Consider the following 24,815-nt stretch of genomic DNA (forward strand, 5'->3'; position numbering starts at 1 on the left):
GAGCAGAAGCGCCCAGTATAAGTGGTTTAGAGCAGTCTTGGCTGCACATTGGAACCATCTGGCAAGCCTTCAAAAACACCTGACACTGGGGACCTACCCCCAGAGAACCTGATGTAAATGGTTGGGGGGAGGGGGCAGCCTGGGTATTGGGATTGTTAAATCCCCCAAATGGGTCTGCTGTGTCGCCCAGGCTGAGAACCACTGGAGCGGGAGTTCTGGACCTTGGCAGTCTTGACATTCGCCGGGACGGCTTGTCCTGTGCATTGTAGGGTGTTCGGCAGCGCCCCCGGCTTCTCCCCCCGCCCCCCCAGATGCCAGTAGCAGGCCCTGCCCGTGTTGTAACAACCGAACATGTATCCAGACATTGCCACATGTCCCCCGGAGGACACACTTGTCCCTAGTTGAGACACCGCTCTGGAGCCTGAATCTGGAGAAAGCAACCTAAGTTCAAGTCCTGATTGCTGTGTGACCTTGGGCAAGTTCCTTTCCCACCTGAGCCTCAGTCGCCTTGTCAGTGAAGGGGAATCACCCTCCCTTCCCAAATTTGGGAGGACAGAGAGAGCAAGTGAGCTCAGCGCCTCCCACACAGTGCTCAGTAAATTGTAGCACCCTTTTCTGTTTGGAATGAATTAGCTTGGAATTTTGATGGCGATGTCAATTTAGAAAGACGTTAAAAAGGCCTAAGATTGTTCTAAAGTCAAAGTTTTTCGTCTCAAGAAAGAGGAAGGAACCCTTTTGTAAAACTCCACAGATCTCTCTACCACTTGGTCCCCTTGAGCTGTCTGTCCTCGACTCCCACACCGATTCTGACTTGTGGCACATGTCAGCCTTGGGCATGTTACACGGCCCCCCCTCCCAGCTTTGTTCTCGGCCAGGAGCCTGACGTGGTTTTGAACCTTGGCTCCACCTTAGACGGGGCTGAGGATGCGCGTGGTGGTGGTGGGGACAGCTTCAATAGTCCGGATGCCCAGAGGCATCGGGCTGGTTTCAAGGAGAATCTCTGGGGAAGGAGACCGGTCCCATGTTTCTTAGAGCTCCGTTTCTTGACACCGGTGTGCCGCTGGGTTCGAGAATCACCCATCTTCGAACTACCTTCTCATGTCCAAGAAACTGCTTCTAAATCGTTCACACCCGTGCTTTTGAGCGCATGTCTGAAAGTTTGGGCCAGTTGACCTTTCATCTGTCCCTACGGTTCTTAAGAAGGTGCTGGGTCCAGCCCTGGCTCCATGGCTTCTGGCCTGGCTGGCTTCCCAGACTCCGCATCTGTAAAATAGTGCCTTCAGTACCTGCGCCAGCAACCCCCCGCCCCACAAGGATTTGTAAAAATAAAATGAGAGAGTATCAGTAGAAAGCATTCTGTAAGCCTAAGCACTGCGTACCCCAGGACTAGCGCGTGATAATGCAGACCTGCATGTAACCGCTCAGTTTATGTATGGAGTTGCCTGGGCCATGGGATACCCAGGTGTTTGGTCAAACCTTACTCTGTTTCCGTGAAGGTGTTTCTGGATGAGATGAACAGTAAAGTTGAGGGGCGCCTGACTGGCTCAGTTCGGAGAACATGTGACGCTTGGTCTCAGGGTTGTAAGTTTGAGCCCCACATTGGGTGTAGAGATTCTTAATAAATAAATAGATTACTAATAAACTTAAATTGGTAGCCTGAGTAAGGCAGAGCACCCTTTTTCCAGTGTGGGTGGGCCTCACTCAATCAGTTGAAGGCCTGAATGGGGCACCGGGGGCGGGGCGGAAGGGAAGGCTGACCCTCCCCTGACTAAGAATTCTTACTGCCTTTTGGAACTGAAACATGGGCTCTTTCTGGTCTCGAGCCCACTGGCCTTCTGACGGGAACTACATCATCGCTGGGGCTCCAGCTTGCTGACTCACCCTGCAGAACTGGGACTTGCTGGTCTTAGAATCACAGGAGCCAAGTCTTCATAATAAATAAGCAAGCATATAACATGTGACTAGAGGTACGGCTATGGACACACACCACCTCTTGGTTCTATATCTGGAGAATCCAGACTAATAGACTTGATGAAAATGAATGGAGATGCCCCGGTGTTCCCTCCAGGTGGCCGTTACAGAATCGAGCTCTGCTCTCTAGGACCAAAACCCAGCATAGAACCTAGACGTTGGGGTTGGAGCTACTTGGGGTTCAGAGCCTGTTCTCCTGCCCATGGACTGCTGTGTAGTGTCTGGAACCTAATCTAACCTGCTTTGGCCACCGGTCCGTTCAGCAGTTTCCTGGGTCCCAGGAGTCTGAGCCGTCTAGAGGGCCATTCTCTAAAGCGAGGGGCTACCAGCCATGCACAGGGGGCTCCTCCCTGCTCCGTCCCCTGGGCAGCAGGCTGGCTGGCCTCTGGGAAGGCAGGTTCACTTGAACCAAAGGGTATTAAGGCCAGAATTACCTGCCGTGCACTGGTCCGTATATAGTTATGTCATGCAAACCAGGCATTAAGAGAAAGCACCTAAGGCGAAGGATGAGGTCGGAATGTCCTTGGGGTGGCCCCTGGTGCCTGCCACGGTGCTGTGGCTGTGGGTATGAAGTGGGGGGGCCTGGTGCGGGTCCATCCTCTGCAGGCCAGGGTCAGGATGAAGCCGGAGGGGAGCAGGGGCGGTTAAGAACATGACCCTGGCTGTTAGGTAGCGCTTGTGTTGACTTTCTGCTCTGACTCGTGAGTCGCGTGAACATGGACATATCCCTTAACTTCTCTAGCGGCCCCCGCGTCAGAGGACCGGGGTGCGGATTCAGTGAGCTCATGAATGTAAAGCCCTCGGCCTGGTCCTGGAGGAGCAGTTCTTGCAGCAACTGAGGGCCCGGGCTCTGCTGTCCTACCAGCCTGGCCTCAGTTTCCCCAGAGACTCCAGGGCCTATTTCAGCTGCGGCACACGATTTACCCCTGAGAGCAGCTGGAGGGAGTTGGAGAGGGGAGGCGGTTGAAATGACATTGGCAAGATCCTCCTTTGTCAGGGCTCCCTAGCCAAGAGGGGAAGGGGCTAGGAACAGCTGAATGGTGGCCAGCACCCCCAGCCCCCTCCAGGGCTGGAATTTTTTTTTTTTTTTTTGGCAGAAGACTAAATTGCCAGCTCCCACCCCCAGGCTGAGGTCCTAAATGAGACCCTCCCCCATCACTCTTGCAGGGCCAGGCGCCAGGGATCCCCACAGTTTGTAAATGTAATCAACCTTGAGGTCTCTGGCTTCCACAGGTGCAATTAGCATGCCCATCTGCTAATCCCTGATTAATAATGTTTACAAACATGGGACTCCACTCACGGAGCTGCTCAGCCCCTCCCTCCAGGACCAGGAGGCAGGGGTCTTCCTAACAGCCCCCCCCACACACACACAAACACACACGCTATCTTTAGGCCAATGTCCCTGTCCATCCCCTTCCCCAAGCACTGGGCAGAGCTGGAGGTCCCTCCTTGGAGCTCCCTGGCCCAACTCTGATTGCACACATATGGAAAGAAGACCCAGAGGGCACGCGGGGACAGTATGACGCTCCGTGGTAGGGTTCTTCCCTCTTTCTCCCTGGTTCCAGAATCTCTGGATACAGGGTGGGCTCGCTGCCTTTCTTCACCACGCCAGCTCCAGCTCTGGGGCCACTGGTTCAGGCCTCCCTGCATGGAGGTGGGAGCCCCCCACCCCCCGTGTCCCAAGGGTTGGGCTCCTCTGCCTGTCTCTAGAACATTCCCACTCCAGCCACCTTCCTACTGAGGACCTTGGTGGACCCATGCCCAGAGGCAAAGTACAAATGCATTAATACAGACTTCTGAGTCACACAGTCCTGGGTCCAAATGTTGGCTCGGCCTCAGGCCAGTCACATAACCCAGCTGAGCCTTAGTTTCTTCACCTGTAAAATGGAAACAAGGATAGTACCTACCACATAGCTCGTTGTGATGATTCATTATTGGACTTAGGGAATGGACTTAGCCCAGTGCATGGGACACGGGTTCTTAATAATGTGAGCTTTTTATTGTAATGAAAATGATGGTAGTGATGATGGTGATGGTGATGATGAGGAAGAAAGGAGGCATCTGAGGCTACAAAGATGCCCAAGGAGTTCCTCTTCTCCCCGCACCCTCCTCTCTGGGGAGAAGGGCAGGTCCCAGCTCATTACTGGTGGGGGCTAGGGTGGAGGTGTCAGATTGGAATCACTCCTGGGTCTGTTCACAGCTTCCCTGTTTCATTAACACCTCCCTGGTGGTCTTCAGCTCATCTTACTGGGGGAGGTGTTCCAGAAAGTTCTAACTGCCCCCTACTCAGCCAGAGCTCAGTGTGGCCTGCTCCGAGGTCTGGACTCAGATGCACATAGAGAGGGTTTTATGTGGCAGAGAGGTGGTGGCCACTGGCCAGGAGGCTGTCACTGTCCCCTCCTCTCCCCCCAGGGTCCTGGAGGCCTGGTCAGGGGACACAGTACCTTCTTTTTCCTCCCCCATCAACCTCTCCTCGGTAAGTTCTGGTTCCCCAGCCCCATGCATCCCAGTCTGGACACTTTTCTTCCTTTCAAATCTGTTCCTCTAGGTGAGCAGCACGGTCCTGGGTTCTAATCCTAGTGCACCTTTTCCTAGCTGGATGACTTATTCTCTAGGACAGGAAATTGCTTCTGTCCAACAGGGATACCATCCCTTTGGGGTAGCACAGGGCCCAGAAAACTGTAAACGCTCAATAATGGCGGCCGTTGTAATTTTGCAGACACAACTGCTCTCTGAATTATCTGCTTTAAATCGCAGAACTTCCCTCAAATAAATGAAGAAAATCTTAAAAAAAAATAAATCGCAGAACCTTGTTTAGCCGGCTGCAGGTGGGGGTGGGGGACCTGCCACATTTAGAGAAGCAGGAAAGGGCGTAAGCTCTGCCCCAGTTAATTGTCCCAGTTTCTTCCCCAGACTGGGAAAAGGAGTGGAGCTGGTCGATGAATTAGGACCAGGAGATTTAGATCTTGGGCTCTGGGAAGGCTGCTTCTAAACCAGGTGCCCCTCCAGACACTCCGAGAAGGATTCTTATGGAAATGCCTGTCCTTCGTGCCCCCTCCCCCGTCACAATATTCCGTTTCAGAGGACATCCTTCACCAGCTGTGGGCGGGGAAGGAGGGCTCGGCCTGCCCCCTCCCTGCCCCAGTCCTAGCCCTGCAGGGGGCTGAACTTGGCCGAGCTGCTTTCTCTTGCTACCTCTGCACCTCCCCTTCCTCTCAGACTTGGGGCTTTTTTTGCTGAGCTTTGTGGGTGTCCGAAGAGATACTCCATGAAAAGTGTCACCTTTTGTGATCGATCCATAGTCTCAAAAAAGTCAGTGGGCTGAGCAGTTTTTTCTAGGATGGAGAAACCGAGGCACAAGTCCGCCCATGAGGGAGGCAGCAAGGCCGTGGGCTTGGTCCCTTCTTGCAAGTAGCCCCTCGGCCCCCACAGTCCTCTGCAGACACGAAAGCCCGTCCCACCTCTAGGAACCCCCGCCCTGTCCTTTACGCGAGCAGAGCAGGAGTAAGCTTTCCTCACTTTTTTTCCCTGGTCCCCACCCAGGGCCAGGCACATGCTGAGGGTTTAAAAATCACAAATAAATGCGGGAATGGGTCCTGAGGTTGGAGACGAACTGCCTTCCCCCCCCCTATTGTCAGCGGGGGGCAAATCTCAGCTCAATTCCAGCTGGCCCTCCCCTTCCACTTTCAGAGAAGCCAAGACGCAAATGATTCCCTAGCCACAGCTGCTCTTGATTCTCTGAAACAAAGGAGCTAATCGAGAGCAAGGGGATGCTCTGGAGAACCCCTCGGCCCTGGGCCCTGCTGAGACCCATCTGTATCCGGGTCTTGCACAGATGCCCTTCCCATAAAAGGGGGGACTAGCTGTGGGTCAGGCATAGTGAGGATCTTGTTTGAATCAGAGCCCCGAGACCAACACACATACTTCCAACAGTCTCACCACAGCAGGTACGGGACCCTGAAGCCATGTGCTTGGAGAGGGTGATGATGGTGATGGTGATGGTACTAACGTTTATTACGTACTTACCATGTGCTAACAGTTCTACGTGCCTCGTCTCATTTAATCCTCCAGATGCTTTGGGGTAGGCACTGTTACTCCCTTTGATTTATGGATAGGAAACTGGGGCCCAGAGAGGTTAAGTAATTTGCCTAAGCTCACGCTGTGGCAATCCGAAGGGCTGTAGGGGGTGGTGGGTGGTGGATGGGGAACAGGGCTTGGCAGGAGAGGGCCTCCAGCTCAAGCATCAGCGAGGAGGCCTGCCGCTGAGGAGGCCAAGCCACATCCCCCCACAGCCACCCGCCCCCCACCCCCATGCGATACCCCCCAGCCCCTCTCTCCACTCCACCGCTCCTGAACCATGCTGACAATCTCTGGGGCATCCCAGCAGAGGGGCGTGGGGGCCACCTCGACCAGCCCCCCGTTCAGCTGTGGGTGGTCCGCCCTGCTGGGAGGCCGGAATAGACAGCTCAGAGCTATTCTGGGGTGCAGCAGAAGAGCCTGAACTCCCAGAGACACCCAGATTTAGGTTTAAATCCTGGCCCTGCTCCCAAATAACGACTCAGGCCCTGGTCGAGTTTCTTAACCTCTGAGTTGGTTTCCTTCCTATAAAATGGCACCAATAACTTTTCTCCCATGGCTGTGCTGGGTTTTGAGAAAAGATGCTCGTGGCACGTGGTAGGCCTTCAAGAACTCTTCCTTGCCGTCCTCTTCCTTCCTTCTCAGGGGCCTCCCTCTGTGTCTGCTTCCTTGCCCTTCCTAGCTTGGGGTCCGGTGCCCCTCTCTCAGTGCTGCCTGTTCTCTGATGATCTCTGTCCTGTCTGCTTGGCACCGGGGCTCTCTGTTGCTGCTCCCTTTCTGGGGCTGTGTCTCCACACCCTGTCTGTCCCTTGCCTTGCCTCTCCCCTGGCTCCTGATACCCTGGGGGCTGATCGATGGCAGCCGCTGGTTATCGATTGGGGTGGGCGTCCAAGTGTGGCTGCTGGAGGCCGATATCGATGGACAGGATTGGTGCCCAGGCTGCATGGAGTGGCAGTTGGGGAGCCTGGGGCTGCGGGGGAATTGGGGCTCCCCCCTCCCCTGCCAGGACCTGGGAGTGGGAGTCCTTAAAGCTGCAGACCCTGCTGCCAGGATGGGAGTGCAGGATGGGACAGAGGGCCGGTGACGACAGTAGGCCAAGGCTTGGCCCGTGCTGTCACTGAACAAGATTTATTGCACACCTACTATGTGCCAGCTGGGGATACAGCAGTAAGCAAGTCAAAAATCAAAAAGTAAAATTATATAATGTGTTATGCAAGAAATAGAGCAGGGAAAAAGGGATAGGAGTGCAGTGGTTGGGGGAAGGTGACATTTTAAATAGGTTCCTGAGGGATGGGGCTCCTTAGAAAGGAGAGCTTTAAGTAAAGACCTGAGGAGAGGGAGGGAGGGAGCCATTTGAGAGCATTCTGGGTGGTGGAAACACCAAGTAAGAGCAAAGACCCTCTGGCAGGGGCATGCTTGGTGCGCGGTGGGCTCCCAGAGGGGCCAGAGAGGCGGGAGTGAGGTGAGGAAAGAGAGCAGGAGGGAATGGGTGGGAGATGGAATGGGGGCAGAGGCTGTCCAGGGCTTGGGGTGGATGGTCAGGCCTGGGCTGACTGCTGCCCCCACTCCAATCTGAGCGACCTCAGCAGCTTCCACCAAGGGTAGCTTCCAGAACATGGCTCTGCTGCTTCTGCAACTCCGTGCCCAGAGTTTCACACCAGCATCCCAGGGCCTTCACTGCTTTGTTAACGAGATGATACTCACAGCATCCCAGCTAGATTCTCTCACTCCCTGGTATAGAGTTGAGGACAATGAGCTCAGAGACGTTTGGCGACTTGCCCCAGGACACACAGGAAATAGCGGGGCTGGGACTCAAGCCCAGTTCTGTCTGCCTCCAAAACCATTGATTTTTCCATCTCTTTTGGTTACCATCTTAACCATTTTTTTAAAAAAAGATTTTATTTATTTGAGAGAGAAACAGAGAGCGTGCAAGCAGAGGGGGGTGGGGAGGAGCAGAGGGGGGAGGAGAGGAAGAGGGAAATAATACCAAGCAGTCTGTGCACTGAGTGCAGAGCCAATTGGGGCTCAGTCTCCTGACCCTGAGATCATGACCTGAGCTGAAGCCAAGAGTCAGACGCTCAACGAACTGAGCCACCCACGCACCCCTTAACCATTTTTTAGTATACAGTTCGGTAGTTAAGTTTATTCACGCTGTTGTGCGACAGACCTACAGATCTTTTCCATCTGAAGCTGAACGGAAACTCTATCCCCATTAGACAAGAACTCCCTGTTCCCTCCCCCAGGCCCTGGAAACCACCGTTCTATTTCCTATGTATCTACGTACACAGCTTTAGATAGTCGTGTAAGTGAAATCGTACAGTACTTGTCTTTTTACGACTGGCTTATTTCCTTTAGCCTCATGCCTTCCAGTGTCGTCCATGTGCCATGTGACAAGATTTCCCTCCTTTTTAAAGCCGAATGATATTCCACAGTATGTATATACTGCATTTTATTTATCCATTTACTGGTTGATGGACACTGGGTTTCCCTCCATCTCTTGGCTTGGTGCATAATGCAATGAATGTGAGTGTACCAGTATCTCTTAGAGATCCTGTTTTCAATTCTTTTGGATAGATACCTAAAAGTAGGATTGCTGGTTCATAGGGTAGTTCTAGTTTTAATTTTTTTTTAAAAAGATTTTATTTATTTGAGAGAGAGTGTGTGCAGAAGCCTGGGGGGGGTGGCGAGGGGAGGGGCAGAGGGAGAAGCAGACACCCCGCCGAGCAGGGAGCCAGATGCGGGACTGGATCCCAGGACCCTGGGATCATGACCTGAGCCAAAGGCAGACGCTTAACCTACTGAGCTGCCCAGGCGACCCTCTATTGTTAATTGATTTAGGAACCTCCATACTGTTTATATAGTGGCTATAACCATTTTACCCTTCCACCAACAGTGCACAAGGGGTCCAATTTCTCCACATCTTCGCCAATGCTTGTTTCCCTCCCTTCCTTCCTCCCTCCCTCTCTTCCTCCTTTCCTCTCTCTTCTTTCTCTCTCCATTCCTCCCTTCCTTCCTTCCTTCCTTCCTCCCTCCCTCCCTCCCTCCCTCCCTTCCTCTATTTTTTGAGAGAGCGACTGTTGGGGGGGGGTGCAGAGGTGGGAGAGAGGGAGAGAGAGAATCTTGAGCTGGTTCCATGCCCAGCGGGGAGCATGATCTCAGGACTCTGAGATCCCGACCTGAGCCAAAACCAAGAGTCAGATACTTAACTGACTGAGCCTCCCAGGTGCCTCAACACTTGTTACTCTCTGGGTCTTTTGTTTTGTTTTGAGAGTCATCATCCTAATGGGTGTGAGCTGATATCTCATTGTGGGCTCTATCTCCTTAATGACTAGTGATGCCGAGCATATTTTCCTATGCTGTGGGCCAAGTGTGTATTATCCTTGGAGAAATGTTTATTCAAGTCCTTTGCCCAATTTTTTTCTTTTTTAAGTTTAATTACAGTATAGTTAATAGACAGTGTTACATTAGTTTCAGGTGTACAATACAGTGAGTCAGCAATTCTGTAATCACCTGGTGCTCATCATGACCAGTCCACTCCTTCAGTCCCACACCTCTTCACCCATCCCCCACCCCCTCCCCTTTGGTCACCATCAGTTTGCTCTCTACTGTTAAAGAGTTCCTTCCTTCCTTCCTTCCTTCCTTCCTTCCTTCCTTCCTTCCTTCCTTCCTTCCTCCCTCCCTCCCTCTTTCCTTCCCTCCCTCCTTTCCCTTTTTTATTTTATTTTTATATATTTTTTAAGATTTTATTTATTTATTTGACAGAGACAGAGACAGCCAGCAAGAGAGGGAACACAAGCAGGGGGAGTGGGAGAGGAAGAAGCAGGGTCATAGCGGAGGAGCCTGATGTGGGGCTCGATCCCATAACGCCGGGATCACGCCCTGAGCCGAAGGCAGACGCTTAACCGCTGTGCCACCCAGGCGCCCCTCCTTTCCCTTTTTTAAGATTTTATTTATTTATTTGACAGAGAGAGAGAGCACAAACAGGGGTAGCATCAGGCAGAGGGAGAGGGAGACGCAGGCTTCTTACCGAGCAGGGATCCAGATGCGGGGCTTAATACCAGGACCCTCGGATCATGACTTGAGCCAAAGGCAGATGCTTAACTGACTGAGCCATCCAGGGGCCCCAAGAGTCTGCTTCTTGATTTGTCTCTTTCTCTTTCATTCCCCCCCTTTTTAAAAAGATTTTATTTATTTGACAGAGACAGCCAGCGAGAGAGGGAACACAAGCAGGGAGAGTGGGAGAGGAAGAAGCAGGCTCCCAGCGGAAGAGCCCGATGTGGGGCTCGATCCCAGAACGCAGGGATCACGCCCTGAGCCAAAGGCAGATGCCTAATGACTGAGCCACCCAGGCGCCCCTCATTTTTTTCCCCTTGCTTGTATGTTTTGTTTTTAAAATTCCACATATAAGTGAAATCATATGGTATTTGTCTTTCTCTGATTTATCGCATTTAGCATTATGCTGTCTGGCTCCACCCATGTCATAGCAAATGCGTTTGTCCAGTTTTTAATTGGGTCATTTGTTGTTGTTGTCTGCTGTTGAGTTGTAGGAATTCTTTATATATTTTGGATATTAACCCCTCATCAGATGATGATTTGCAAATGTTTTCTCCTGTTCTGGAGGTTACTTTTTCACTTCATTGTCTCCTCTGCTGCCCAGAAGTTTTAAATTTTGATTTAGTCCTATTTATCTATTTTTCTTTTGTTGCCTGTGCTTTTGGTATCGTATCCGAGAAATCACCGCCGAGTCCATCCAAATTGGTTGCTTGTAACCACTTCTCTCCTCTGTCAGCAATTCCGTCAACACCTTTAGGTCACTGGGCAGGACAGTGACTCGGATAGCAGGACTGGAACCAGTGGGAAGCTCAGGGAGACAGATGGCAGCTCAATCTAACAGGATTCCAGAGGTTAAATGGGGTACTTTGGAGGTAGTGAGCTCCCTGTTACTGGAGGAGTATAGGCAGTCAGATGGCCATTCAGGTAGGACGTTGCCCAGGAGTTTCAGGTAGAGGTTATTAAGGTTGGATTAATGGCCTCTGATTGCTTCTATGATTTAGTAAGGAAGCATTGGGAGCTCAAAACTTCAGCCGGTGGGATGCGGCGGGGGTGGGGGGGGCAGGATTGCAGCTGACAAACATACCTTCCTCTGTGCCTGGGGAAGGCTTGTATTGGCGTCTATCTGTGGAGGAGATTCCCTGAGTTCTGGTTACCCTGGAGCCTAAACCCAAGCTCTGACCCAGATGGCCCAAGGATCTTGGAGCCCTGGGCTGGAAGAGAAGAGAGATGGAGATGTGGCTCCTTCCTCACCTGCAGGGGGCTGCTTGTGAGCAGAATGCAGGAAACAAAGACTGCGAGCCTGGCTGACCTTGATCTGGGTACTGCCTGAGGCACTCACCGGCTGCCTGCATGGGTTCGGGCAATTTCTTTCACTTCTCTGACTCTCATCTTGCTCATCCGAGCAAGGGACTGTCCTCTCTGTTCCAGGGTTTTCTGAAGAATGACAGTCACAAGTGCCTGGAGCCTGGCAGGTGATCGGCAAACTACAGTGATCAGGGTTAACCCCAGATAATTGGTTCTCCTCATCCTCCAAAGCCAGTGACCCTGAACGGGCTGCCTACTCCCTGGTGACCACTTCTCACTATTCTTGGCCTTGGCCAGCCCCTCATTCCTTCTGAGGTCAGGGGTTCCAGACCCCTGGATCCAGAACCCGGCTCAGCCATGGCAGATACCCAAGCCGGACCAGGGGTCCTGTCTGGGCCTGGATGGCAGCCTGATATCCTATCTGTTGGTCCTCTGTCTCTGCCTGTTCCTGCGGCTACTGGGCCTGGAGCTTCCTCACTCTGGCGGCCCAGTCCTTCCCAGTCCTGCATCCAGTGTCCTGGCTCAACTCCCATGTTGCACCCAGAAATTTCTCCCACATTACCCCCAGCCCAGCCCATCGTGGAGAAAAATCAAATCTCATTAAAGGCCATTGATTTTCCTCCAAATTTGCTGCGAGTACACTTTGAGGCTTCTCAATATTACTACTGGGCTCCCACCTTCAGCCCCTCAACCACCATAGCTTCCTCAGGGAAACTGAGGAGCACGGGGCTGGCAGGCCCTAGGGAGGGCGCGAGGGCTGCAGGCGCTGTCTGCTGGGGCCCCCAGCCCACTCCAGCCCTCCCTCGTGGCTAGACTCTGGACATGGCACTGGTTTCCGGGGAAGTGAGTACTTCCCTGCCTGGCTGCCCCCTGGCTCAAGGCTTAGGCAGAAGGGGGTGTGTTTCTGTGTGTGTCTATCTGTCCTTGTGTGTTGGTGTGTGATTTCGTGCGTCTGTGTGTGCGTGCATGGGTGTCAGTGGTGTGTCTCTGTGCACCTGTGTGTATTTACCTCTGTGTCTGTTTGTGTGTCTGTAAGTGCGAATGCAGTGTGGGGCGGGGGTCTTGGCTTGCAGTTGAGCTCCGACTGCTATGCTGCCCATGAAACAGCCAGCCTGGGGAAGTGGGAGGGGCTTGACTTGGGATAAACCCAGGATATGGTTCTCTTCCGAGGGGCCAAGAGCTGGGTAGGCCTCTTCAGGGGGCACAGGCTTCTCTGTCCTCTCCCGCTCATCGCTTCTGTCCTTTTGTCATCTTGGAAATGGGGCACCTTGCTGACTTTGTTGTAGTATTAGGTTTGGGGTTTGGGGGCTGGTGGAAAAGATTTGCAACCTAATGTTGGGGGGTGGGCATGAATTCTGCCCCCCCCATCTGAACTAACTGTCCTAGGTGGGTGTGTTTAGAGTTGACTGGACATACAGTTGACTGGACTCACCTGGTGAGTCTGGAGAGAGTAGGTTAGGAGAGAAGATTGGCAGTGAGGGCACCAGGGAGGGTTTGTGGCATGGAGGGCATTCCTGTCTGCCTGGGTCATATTCCTAGCATATCAAACATCAAGGTCAGGCTTAATGGGGAAAAAAGTCATAAACAGGGGCCCTTTGGCTTTTGTGGGTGAAGTGACTTTCGGCCTGGCAGGAGGCTGGGCCACTTGCCTCTAGCCCACCTGCCAGGGTCAGAGGTCAGCCATGGTGCCAGACTGGCCTTCTAAACTCTGGGACACAGCTGAGCTACCCCAGGGAGCAGCCTTGATGAGGCCTCCGATAAATTTGGAGGTGAGATGGTCCCTGGGTATGTGCCCTCAGTGAAGCCTCGCCTGCCATCCCTACCCCAGTCCTGCAAGGCCTGTCATGTTCACGGATGTGAATGCATGTTCTCCCACAGGCCTCTGCCGGGGAGCTGGGAGCAGCTCTCCGGGTTCTGGGGACAGGCCAGATTTATGGCACTGGGAGAAATATTTAGGCCTGAGACAGTTTGGTTGTGTTAATTATGGAAATCTAAAGATAATCTATATTTAATGCTGAATTTTGTCAAATTTGCTAAAGAATTAGGGGAGCGTGTGCAAACAGTGACACTTCAATGAAGAACAAGGTGCAATTAAACTCTGAAATTTACAGTGGAATAATTGGAGAGCATGACAAATATAGTTATCAGCAGCAACTAATTAGGGGTCTGCTCGAGGTTTCTGGGCTTGATTAATCTTGCCTGGATGCTAATAAGTTATGCTGGGCAGCTGATACCATTTGTCGCCTCCTACTTTCCGCCCTCTCCCCAGCGCACTTGGGGGGTGGGGACGTGGCCCATTCAGTCCCTCCCCCTGTATGGCCTGGGCTGAAGGGGAGATGGGGCCACCACAGCTCCTATGCTGAGACCCCCTCTCCAACTAAGGGTGGCATGGACATCTTGAGCCGTCCCTTTTCAGGCATCCTGGGGTCTCACTTGAGGCTTGTTGGGATGGGGGGAGAGAGGGTTGGGGCTGAGTTCTGAGGTCTAGCTGAGCCTTACTGGGTCAGATTTGTTCCCTCCCTGTTGACATAGCTCAGCCTGACTCTGCCTTTCACTCCACACCTCGTAGGAAGGGGCACTAAAGCCCTGACTGGGACCCCAGAGAGAGCCATACAACCCTTTGTTGGCCAAACACCCCCCTCCTCTTTTCCTGCCAGGTCTCTGCACATCGTCCTTGCTGCTCTTGGTGGCCAAACCTTATATCCACTGGTTAAAGTTTAGGGCTGCACTGGTGCAGAACCCTGGGCATGGCTGCCAGGTCCAGCTGTGAAGCTAGAACCATCCCCTTCCTTTCTCTGTCTCACCCTGTCTCGGATTCTCTCTGCCTCATGACCCAGAAGCGACCCTTAAACCTGCTGCTCCTGCCCCCCCCCCCAGGAGCCCACCCTGGGAGAGGTCTCTGTGTGACTAGTTAGAAGAGGGAGTAATCCCTCAAGAACTCTCTTCTCCACTGCCCGTCTTTTGCTCAGAAGTTCTCCAGACTCTCAAGTCCCTCACCTGGGGTCCCCCAGGACTGGTGGCATCTGCCAGCTGTGTGCTTGGACCCCAACCTGAGCGGTCCCCCTTTCATCCCCTGCCTTTGCTCAATGTCGTTTGGCACAGGATGGGAACTCCAGTCGGCAGCCTCAGAGGACGTGAGTGAATCTAAAATGGGAAGTTAGATGGACTGCTTGGAGTTTTGAGGTCACCACCTGGGCTTGTGTCCCGGCCTTGGGGGCCCTGTGCGGTTCCCAACCATGTCCAGTCTCGATTTCCTTCTTATGGAACAGGGATAATTACTTCAGGGCACTGGTTCCCAGGGTTACCAGGACCTCCAGTAAAGGGCTAGGAGCTGAGCAGGCCCTCAGTAGATGGGGCTCCCCCCTTGCTCCCCCTCTCCTTCCTTCTACCTGCCCCCCCCACCCCTTTCACTCCCATCTGAATTCCCTGTGGCTTGCGCAGTTGTCCCTGTGACTGTGTCAGACTCGTCCACCAGAGGGCGACAGATGCTGTGGGCACAAGCAAAATGGACCTCGGCATGGGGGGGGGCGGGGCTGGCATCCTCCTTGGGCCTCCCTCTGCTCTGCTGTCTCCTGGACTTGAGGGCTGGAGGATTTGAGGTTAGGGAGTCTTTTGTTCCCTTCTCCGCACAGATTACAGCCTCTGAGATTTGGGTGAAAATTAGAGGAAAACCTTCCCACGTTGGTACAGCATGTTTACCAGTCACCACTGCCGTCCCCGGCCCCTGGGGCAAGGCTGAGTCGGCCCATTTTACAGATGGGGAAATGTGTCTTGGTCATTGCTTACTCTTGCAGAGACTGGCAGGTTGCAGGTGCAGAATGCATTGGATAAACCAAGACTCGGAGCAAATTTGCCAAGGGTGAAGTGGCCTGTGAGGGGAGAGTTGGGACGCAAACCCAGGCTTCCCTGACTTCTTGATTAGCAACTTTTCCTCTGCCCCAGTTTTTCTGATCAATCAAGACCCTGGTCTAATCCCTCCCTGTCATTGTCACAGTCCCTGGTTCTGAGGCAACTGCAAATGGGGCCTCAGGCTTCAGACTCTAGCCTCTAAATCCTCAGGGGCTGTGTGTCTGTGGATAGATCATGAGCTCGTTTGAGCCACAGCTTTCTGGAAGATGGTCAGGTGATGCTTAGTCCCTTCTTTGCATGGTGATTATGGGATGAAGTGAGCTGATGGCTGCAGACAGCCCTCTCCCCTAGGATAGGCTCCCGGAGGGCCTGGGCCGGAGGCTCCCCCTAGGGACTCTAGGTCTGTCACTTGGAGCTGGGAGGGGGAATGCAAATACCCGCAGGTCCTGTTCAGCCTCTCTCTGGGGGAAGAAGAGAGATGGGGGCTTCTTTCTCGGGAACCTCCAGCCCTTGCAGCTGCTAGAAGGGATCTGGCTCCGTCGCCATGGCAACGCGGGCCAGCCGCCTGCAGAGCCTTCCCGAGCCAGTCGCCTTGACCTCACTTAGGATGATTACCTTTCGGCAAATAAAATAATTGTGTTAATAAAGAGGCTGTTCGCCCCCTCGTCCCCCACCCCGCTTGGCCTGTTCCCCATCGCCACCCCGGGGAGAAGGAGAGGCTTCTCCCACCCAAATACCCCTGGCCTGTGGGATGCCTTCTTCTTAAATAAGTTGTGGACTGAGATCCCGACTGGGTTTTAATTTTTGCTGATTTTAACCATCTCCTGTCCTTCCCTTCTTGCTTTCTGCCTCCTTGCCCCGGACGGCTTTGTCGAAGTTGCACAGTTGAGATAATACGATCTTCTGTCTTCCTTCGCCATGGCTTTGAGCACCCACTGGGCCTCCCCAGCTAGCACAATAATAAATTCCACTTATTGTGGGCCTGCTGTGTGTTACAACCTTTACAAGTACTTTCACGAATGTCTTCTCCTTAATCCCGGTAACAGCTGTGCGAGTCAGGAGCGAGTCAGGAACTTCAGTGCCACTCGACAGAGGAGAAGACCGGGGCTCTGGGAGGGAAAACATGGGTGTGTTTTTGTTTTGTTTTGTTTTTAATTTTATTTATTCTTAAGTTGGAGCAGAGTTGACACATAATATTGCATTAGCGTGCGGGGTGCAGCATGGTGATTCGACATCTCTGATGTTAGCTGTGCCCACCGCAAGTGTGTCTGCCATCTGTCACCGCACAACACTGGTGGCATACACAGACTACTCCCTACGCTGTACCTTTCCTCCCTGTGACGTAGTCATGCTATAACTGGAAGCCTGTAGATGACGTTCTTTTTGACAGGGCCAGAAACCGGGTCAGGCCTCTGGACTGGGGAATGGGCTCTCCTACTGGGGTGTGGCCATTTGGCCTGGAACATTCAGTTCAGTCCCTGGCTGGCCACTGGGCTGGGCTTCCAGGGGGTCAGGGGGAGAGGGGAGGGACCTAGCCCCAGAACACGGAGACACACAAGGCATTGTGACGTGCGCTCAGAGAGCAGGAGGGTGACGGAGACCTGGCTCGGTGCGCGGCAGTAGATGTCACATCCCCCTCGAGGGGGACAAGGAGGACAAGACTGGCAGTTAACGGAGCCTCTGGTAAGTGGCTGCCACTTTGCTGAGTGCCTCACGCTTGTTATTGTACATGATGCTAATTACAAGCTCATTTCACAGATGAGAAAAGTAAGGCTCAGAAAGCTTAGGTGAATTTTTCAAGGTCACCCGGCCGGTCAAGAGTGAGGATGTAAGCCCAGATTTGCTTGACCTCCCTGCCCATGCTCAGTGCTTATTTCGCTTTATCAGCCTGCCTGCCAGGGGTGGGAAGGAGAGGGAGAGACGACCACGGAACGGGCAGAGCAAGGCACGGAGCACAGTCTCCGTACACGGATGGGGCCTCTTGGACGACTAATGTTGCTTTAGCCACTGTTCCATATTATAGGTTCTTGTTAAAAATACTTGCCCAAGGGGCGCCTGGGTGGCGCAGTTGTTAAGCGTCTGCCTTGGGCTCAGGGCATGATCCTGACGTTCCGGGATCGAGCCCCACATCAGGCTCCTCTGCTGGGAGCCTGCTTCTTCCTCTCCCACTCCCCCTGCTTGTGTTCCTTCTCTCGCTGGCTGTCTCTAATAAATAAATAAATCTTAAAAAAAAAAACTTGCCGAAGAGGGGTTAACAAGACTGTAGCTAGGGATAATGTCAGCAGTCTGGATTTGAGGCGCTCCTTCAGCCCCCCACCCCCCAGAGGCGGTGCCCCAGACAAAGTGAAGGCTTCAGCAGGGACGGGCAGGGGACAGGGCGTGACCCGGGCACACTAGGTGGCGCTCTGATATCGGTCAATCCTCTGAGTGCCTGGCTGTGCGGTGGCTGGTTGGCTAGGCAGGAGAAGTCCTGCTCCCTGGACCTAACACCCAGGGCTAGGGCTGGGTGGAGAGGCTCTGGAGAGGTCAGAAGCCAGGCTGGGGGTCGGGGGCACTGTTCCTCCCAGTCACGACTCCTGGTCATTCCTGGGGCCCCAAACAGGGGCTGAGAGTAGCAGTGGAAGGGACAGAGGGACCAGAGGGGCTGTGGAGGGGGGCATGGGGATGTCAGTGAGGGGGGTGAGGGAGGAGCAGTCCGGCTGTGTGTGGGTGACCCTGAGCTGCTGAGGGCATGGGGAAGGCTGTCCTCTCATTGACCACTAGACCCCAGGCTTCTAAACCCAGGGCCCCCCTGGAGGTGGGACTTGCCCGGCTCACCTGCCCTTGGACCCCAGGCCAGGTTAAGAGGGAGGCTGGAAAGGCGAGGTATGGGTAAGCCTCCAGATACTATTGAAGGAAGCCTGGGGAGATACTGGCAAGACATGGGTCCAGGCCCCAAAGACCTGGATTCCTGTCCCTGTTGAGCTGTGTCCTGGCCGTGTGACTGTGGGGAAGTCTCAGATCCCTGCTTCATTCTTGGTGACGTGGGCGTCAATCTCCAAGTTGCTGGGACACTGGATGAGGTCATACGCAGAGGCACTCAGTGAGCCCAGCACGGGGCATCTCTCTTGTGTCATCGTTTTTTGGAAGGGGCATCTTGGTCTCCTCGGCTCCTGCAGGCCTGGTCAATTCTCAGCGACGCTGACCGGTTAATACCTGGGGGCGGAGGCAGTTGGGGCTGCCAGTGTTCCGGGGGGCCTTCAAACCTCCCCTGCGGGAGGCCGTCCTCCAGAGACCCTGCCTTCAGATTTTAGCATTTCCCCTGCTTGGAAATGTGCACCTTGGAGCTGGGCCTGCCGACTCCACATACTTGTCCTGTGTCCCCCCCTTGCAGGCCCCTCTCTGCTTGTCTGGGGCTCCGTGGTATCTGCCCTCTGCAACCACTGGGGGAAAGGGAGGAGAGGGGCAGACTTGCCTCTGGGCCTCTTTTCTGGTAGTCTGCTTGCCTACTTCCCTCCTAGCTGGTACAGGTGGGGAAACTGAGGCAAGGGGGCACCATGGAGACAAACCACAAATCCCCAAATGCTGGTTGGTGTGGGGAGCAAGGTGGTGAATGACTTCCTAGCCTCCTTGGGGAACTCTGGTGGGGGCGGGGGGGTGCGGATGGGTTTTCATCCTAAACTCTCAGGAAAGAGGTGTCAAATGGCTGGCCTGAGATCAGCAAGGTGCTAGGAGAAAGGACAGGAACAGTCCGGGAGCAGTAAGCCGAGGGCAAGGGCAGTGGGGACAGACTTCCTCAGTGGACAAACATTCTGCAAATATTCAGCGAGACATGTGGCCAGGCGCTCCTCGAGGTGCTGGGGGTTCGGGGGACCCGGACGGACACACTCCACACCCTGGGGTAGGGTCCATGGAATCAGGCTGCTTGAGGCTTGACTCCAGGCACCTCCCCCCAGTCACCTAACACCCCGAAGTGCCTGTTTCATCGTCTGTAAAATGGAGATAAAATGTCTTCTCGTGGGACTGCGGTAGGTGTTAGGCGCACGGAAGGTGCTTAGCACGGGGCTTGGCATTGAATGGCTGGGAACTGCTGTGTGTTTGGTCAGTATTCATGCGGTCACGGGCTCCGGAGAGTGTGACCTGGAGTAAGGTGCTCGCCTTCCTTGAACCCTGGGTTCCTCATCTAAGAACGGGACCCTGTTGTGGGGCAGAAACCCATTGAGAGAGTGCCTGGGAAGGGTCCATTTAAATTGTGTGTGTGTTGAAGACCCAGCATGTGTGCCCCGTCGATCCTGCAGGCTACCTGAGCCGGTCGAGTTGTCAGATGCTGCGTGGTGCCCTGGCGGTCCATGTCAGGACGTCTGTCCTAGAGCTTCAAGGGCTGGAACTGAGGCCCCAGTGGAGGTGTGGAGATGAGAGCCAGCCGAAGAATTTGCAGCATTTCCCCAAAGGCCTAGGGAAGTCAGGAAATAAGTCTCAGAGATCGAGATGGGATCAACCCTTCCTGCAGCCCAACTCTGGGCTGGAAGTTGAGGTCAGGTGGGTCCTCTCCCCCTGTGGGTATCCTTCTCTCCGTGGACCCTGTCCTGCCAGCTGCCTAGCTACGGAACAACCAAGGAAAAAATAATCCAGTGGGCTCTGTCCTAGAGGCTTTTGATGTCTGCCTCCCAGCTCCTCACACAGATGAAAAGGTTCCTGTCACCTCCTTGAGTGTTTATTAGAGCCTGGGGCTTCCTAACCCCTACCCAGCCCACTTGCCCAACCAGCTGGCTGAGTGGTGGCACTGGCCAGGGTTCAGCTTGGACTGGGGCTGAAGAAGCAAAGAATCCAGAGAGGAGACTCCCATCTGGGTGAATTAGGATTGGGGGCAGCCCACTGTTTCTGGGGAAAGGAGCTGTAGGAGGCAGAGTGGTGGAGTGGGAAGAGCATGGGTAGCGGGGGCAGCGAGCCTGGGTTCTGATCTCTCTACTACCTGGGGGTGTCTCGGGCGAGATGACTGGTAATAGGACTCACTCTGGAAGGTGGACACGCAGCTTGCATGAGATCACCAGAGTGAGGGGCCTTGGACTGTGAATTCGAGCATCCTTGTCGATAGGGTCACTTAACTGGAATTTGGGCAATTTTGTGGCTTCCCATCCCCCTACCCCAGCTGCTTTTCTCAGCTCATTGACCGATCGATTAGGTGAAAGGCATCACAAGGAACGAGCAAGGTGCCATCCAGTTAGGGGATAGGATGTGAGCAGAAAATCCCAGAGTATACTTCCTTTCTAGGACAGCGTAGACGAAAAGGAGCTTTTCTGGTTGGGAGATTCCAAGAAGGCCTCATAAAAGAGGGAGTGTTTCTCAGATGGCTCCAACTGCCTGACAGGTGAAAAGCCTGGGGCCCACAGCCACCAAACTGCAAATAGGCTGCTTTCCTAGAGCAAAGTGTAAGTGACGTGAAACTGAAAGGGAGTTGTGGCAAATTCCTGGATTATTAAAACAACAGTGCACTGTGTCCGGGAAGAGCATCGGAGGCTGAATTATTTGGAAAATTACTAAAATATTCTTTCAAATGCCTGGATCTGCTCCGCTCCCTCAAGGTGGCCCACTCCCTTTTCCCTTCCCTTCCAGAATAACAGGCTTACAAAAATCTCTTCTTCCTCCTCTCCCTCAGCTTGCCATCGTGTCCTTAACCCCATTTCCACTCCTCAAGAAAGAAGGTGGTATAGGAGGAAAATTGGGGGCGGGGTGGAGAGAGGTGGTCCCCAAAGTGTCCTTGGAGACTGTGGAGGGATGGCCTTGGGTTGGAGGTGTCAGAGGCACATTGCATGCTTGGGTCCCTGAAGGCAGGTACATGGGGGGAAAATCCTTTTCTCTGCCAGAAATACTCATGTCAAGTAATTTACATTAAACCAGACTCACAACACTCTTCATTCTTTCCATGATACCAAAGGAAGGGGATGGAGTTTGGGTAGCAGAGGTGGAAGAAGGAGGGGGAGGAGGAGGGAGAGGAGGCGGGGCCAGTAGCCTGCTGGCAGAGCTGTCTGCTTTATTTGTCTTGTTCCTGGAGCAGGCTGGCGGAGCCTGTCCCTAACCCACAGCAGGCAGCAGGCAAGAACACAGGCTAAAGGAAAGACAACTTGAGCCCTTTTCCCCTCCCTGCCTCTGGCTCCACCTCCTTCTGTCTCTCTGTCTCTGATTCACGAGGCAAATTCCCAGGGGACTCCTAGGGCACCTCTGTGCTTCCCTGGCGTTGCACAGGGTGGGTATGATTTTGTTTCTTCTCATTTTAGACCGAGCTTGGGATTTCTCATGCCCAGTTACCGAGTGTGGCTTTGGTCTCCTTTGGGGGAGCCGGGGTGGGTAGAGAGCCCACACTGCTCTCTCATTCTTCCAGAGCCCAGCTGGGCTTGGTTGGGCCACCAGTCCCCTATGGGAAATCTTCCAAAGGCCGGAATCTGTTCTCCCAAACCAGGTCCAAAAGGCTCTGAAGAACTTTAATTTCTACGTGTTCACATTCCGATTAGTCCTTTCTGAGGTATCGCTACCTTCAGGGGCATTTTTGTTAACGAGTACCTCAAAGGTCCCGAGCATTGGGACCTGACTCAGGCTTTTCGCCACCCTGGTAGCAGGGGTGTTGATCTCCCTTCACCCATGGACGCCCAAGGCTCATGAACAGCGTGAACAGCCGAGTCTGGATTTGAACTCGGTTCTTCCCTTCTCTGATGCAGGGCTCTTTCCCCAGGGGCTGCGTGCCCTGCCCGCCCTCCCTCTGGGTTTCCTGCTTTCCCCTCACATCCAATCACCCGGACGTTTTCAGGGTTCGAGCCCACCGTCGTGTCATTTTAATAGCCACACCGTGTCCCGACATGTTGCCAGATGGTCACCTCGGTCACTCTCGTTGGGTGAGAGGTGTCTCATTGCCTGTGTAGTAAATGCAACCGCTGCCCCTTTTCAGATTGCATCCGTTGTTTTCGTCTTCCCCTTACGTTCCTCGAGTAGGCTCGGCCCTGGCGCGGGCTCTGTGTCTCAGCCCAGGCCGGGGTGGTGGTCCGTGCCCGGTGTCCCGACCCAGAGTGCGCTCCATGCGGAGATGGCTGACAGCCACCTCTCTGACGACGTCGTCATCTCCACCCAGAAGCGGTCACCACCACCCCTCTAGGAGCGGCCGCGGTGGTGCCGTGTAGGTTCTGTGCCATTGTGGTGTCGCCTGGACCCACTTCCCCCATAATAGCACAGCGCATCTCAACATTTCTCAGAGCCAGCACCACATTAAAAACCAAGGGCTGAAGTGACCCAGAGCATAAATCTGCCTCAAACATTGGCCAGGAAATTTAACATGAGCTGAATGGCCAATGTATCAATAGCAGGCTTAACACGGAACTACTAATGCATTTCCCAAAACAGGTACCAAGATTTAGAGACGGAACATGGTTAAATGGTGTCACCATAAAGTTCAGTCTTTAGCCATAGTGCATCTGCTTGGTGTAAAGCATACATTTTATGAACCATGTGGGTAACTTGAGAAAAGGGATCAATTCTAGGAAGGGACCCTTATTTCAGTTCCAGTGTAAGGGAGGCTTGCGGTTCAGGTGGCAAATGGGGATAGGAACACCTCTGGGGTGTGAGGCTCTTATGAACTGGCAAAGGAGGGAAGCAGAGGACATTGGTCACTGTGGAGGGATGAGGAAGGGGCAGATCTTTCCAATTCAGGGGGAGGTGAAGGCACAGAGCAGGAAGGGACGTGCCTGGGGTCAGGAATAGATTCCTGGAGAGTTCCAAGCATCTGAGCCAAGCTGCCTCCTGGTTTTGCAAAGCATGGATATTAATAAGGGTGATTAGTAATCATGACGTGTGAATAATAAGGGGATGGTTAATTGTTCTGGGTATGATGAACAGCAGTCACTGGGAGAGGGTGGGGGAGTTGGGACCCCCGACACACACACAGTCACGTGTGAACTGTTCTTGGCTGATATTTATGGGTCCTCAAAGCCAGCAAGCTGAAGGGGTATCAGTACTTTTAAAAACGGAACCTAATAAGGCAGAATTTTAAAATTCATTTATAATTTCCCTTTATATACTATAAAAGGACATGTGTTCCCAGCAGAAAATTTGGAAAATACAGAAATACCAAGGAAAGAAACAAAAACCAGTATAAATATCTTGACGTATATTCTTCTAATCTTCTGTGTGTACATAAATATACCATAAACTATTTTTTAAAAACAGAACCAAACACAATTGGATTATATTCTGCATGGTATTTGATAACTTGCTTTTTTTTTAACTTACAAATATTCATGTGTACTTCTCCATGGAATTAGTCTTTGAGAATATGATTTTTTTTTTAATGAGGGGAACAATATTTTGAGCAAGGAGGAGCCCATTTGAAAAGAAGTGCATCCTTTCCTGCCTCTTCCAGTTGGAGAGGCTGGGGATCTTCAGGACTGGGGGAGGAAATACGGGAGGGCAGAGTAGCTCAGTGGGCCCCTACGGATCAGGGAGTGGGCAAGGAAGGCAGCAGTGCTAGGAGGGGGGAAGTCTCTTCTGAAAACATACCAAACTTCTGGACTCCAACGTGGGGCCCTGCTAGGGAGCTTCCAGATGCCTGGCTGGTGCCAGGGTGAGGGAGGGTCAATCGCTCTGCTGCCTCAGAGGTCTTGGGCTTGAGAAGGAGCTTACAAGCGGAGCCACAGACTCTCTGCCCCATGATTGGGCCACTGGGGAAAGAACATCTTCTGGCTGGATGGAGATGCGAGGTTGAGTGTGATTTCGCCCTTCCTGAAAATGGGAAAGCACCTGACAACAAATGTGGGCCTGACCCTCAAGGGCTTTCCCACCAAACACCAAGAAGCTTAGCTCCCCAGAGCTCTGAGGACATCTATCTCGACCTCTGCATTGCTTGGCACTGCGGACCCCAGCCTTCGTGGACTGAAGGAGAGGGACCCCACAGGACCACTGCTGTGCATACTTGGCACTTGGTTAGAATTCTTAGGCAATTTGCATTCATTATTCATCCAGTCCGTAAGTGAGAGTTACCCGCTATCTATCTCATGAGTAGAGGTCCCACGACCTGCTGGCTCTGCGGCCAGGGGCAAGGTGCTTCACCTCTCTGTCCTCAATGTCCTCATCTATAAAATGGGGCTCTTACAATGGTATGTAGCTCGGGATATTGATGGGAGGAATAAGATGAAATAGTAACGGCAAATTGGGCTTAGAACAGTGCTTGGGATATAGTGCTCAGTAGCTATTAGCTATCATCATCCCTGCTGCTTCTGTTCTGTGTCAGCCGCTGGGGATAAAGAGATGGGGGCGCCTGGCTGGCTCCGTCCATAGAGCCCGAGACTCTTGATCTCTGGGTTGTGAGTTCGAGCCCCACATTGAGTGCAAAGATTACGTAAAAACAAAATCTTAAAAAAAGGGGGGGGGCACCTGGATGGCTCAGTGGGTTAAGCATCTGCCTTCGGCTCAGCTCTAGTCATGATCCCAGAGTCCTGGGATCAAGCCCTGTGACTGGCTCCGTACTCAGTGGGGAGTCCGCTTCTCTCTCCCTCTGCCCCTCCCCCACCCCCCTCTCATGCCCCACCCATAAATAAATA

General features: G+C 53.2%; 1 protein-coding gene across 1 annotated transcript in view; it reads left to right on the forward strand.

Annotated features, from left to right (window-relative positions):
• The window catches only part of MRM1 (mitochondrial rRNA methyltransferase 1), a 39,378-nt gene that overhangs the window by 4,153 nt on the left and 10,410 nt on the right, over nucleotides 1-24,815 (forward strand). The window lies entirely within an intron of this gene.

Source organism: Ursus maritimus, unplaced genomic scaffold, assembly GCF_017311325.1.
Source record: "Ursus maritimus isolate PB19 unplaced genomic scaffold, ASM1731132v1 scaffold_24, whole genome shotgun sequence".
Classification (NCBI taxonomy): domain Eukaryota; kingdom Metazoa; phylum Chordata; class Mammalia; order Carnivora; family Ursidae; genus Ursus; species Ursus maritimus.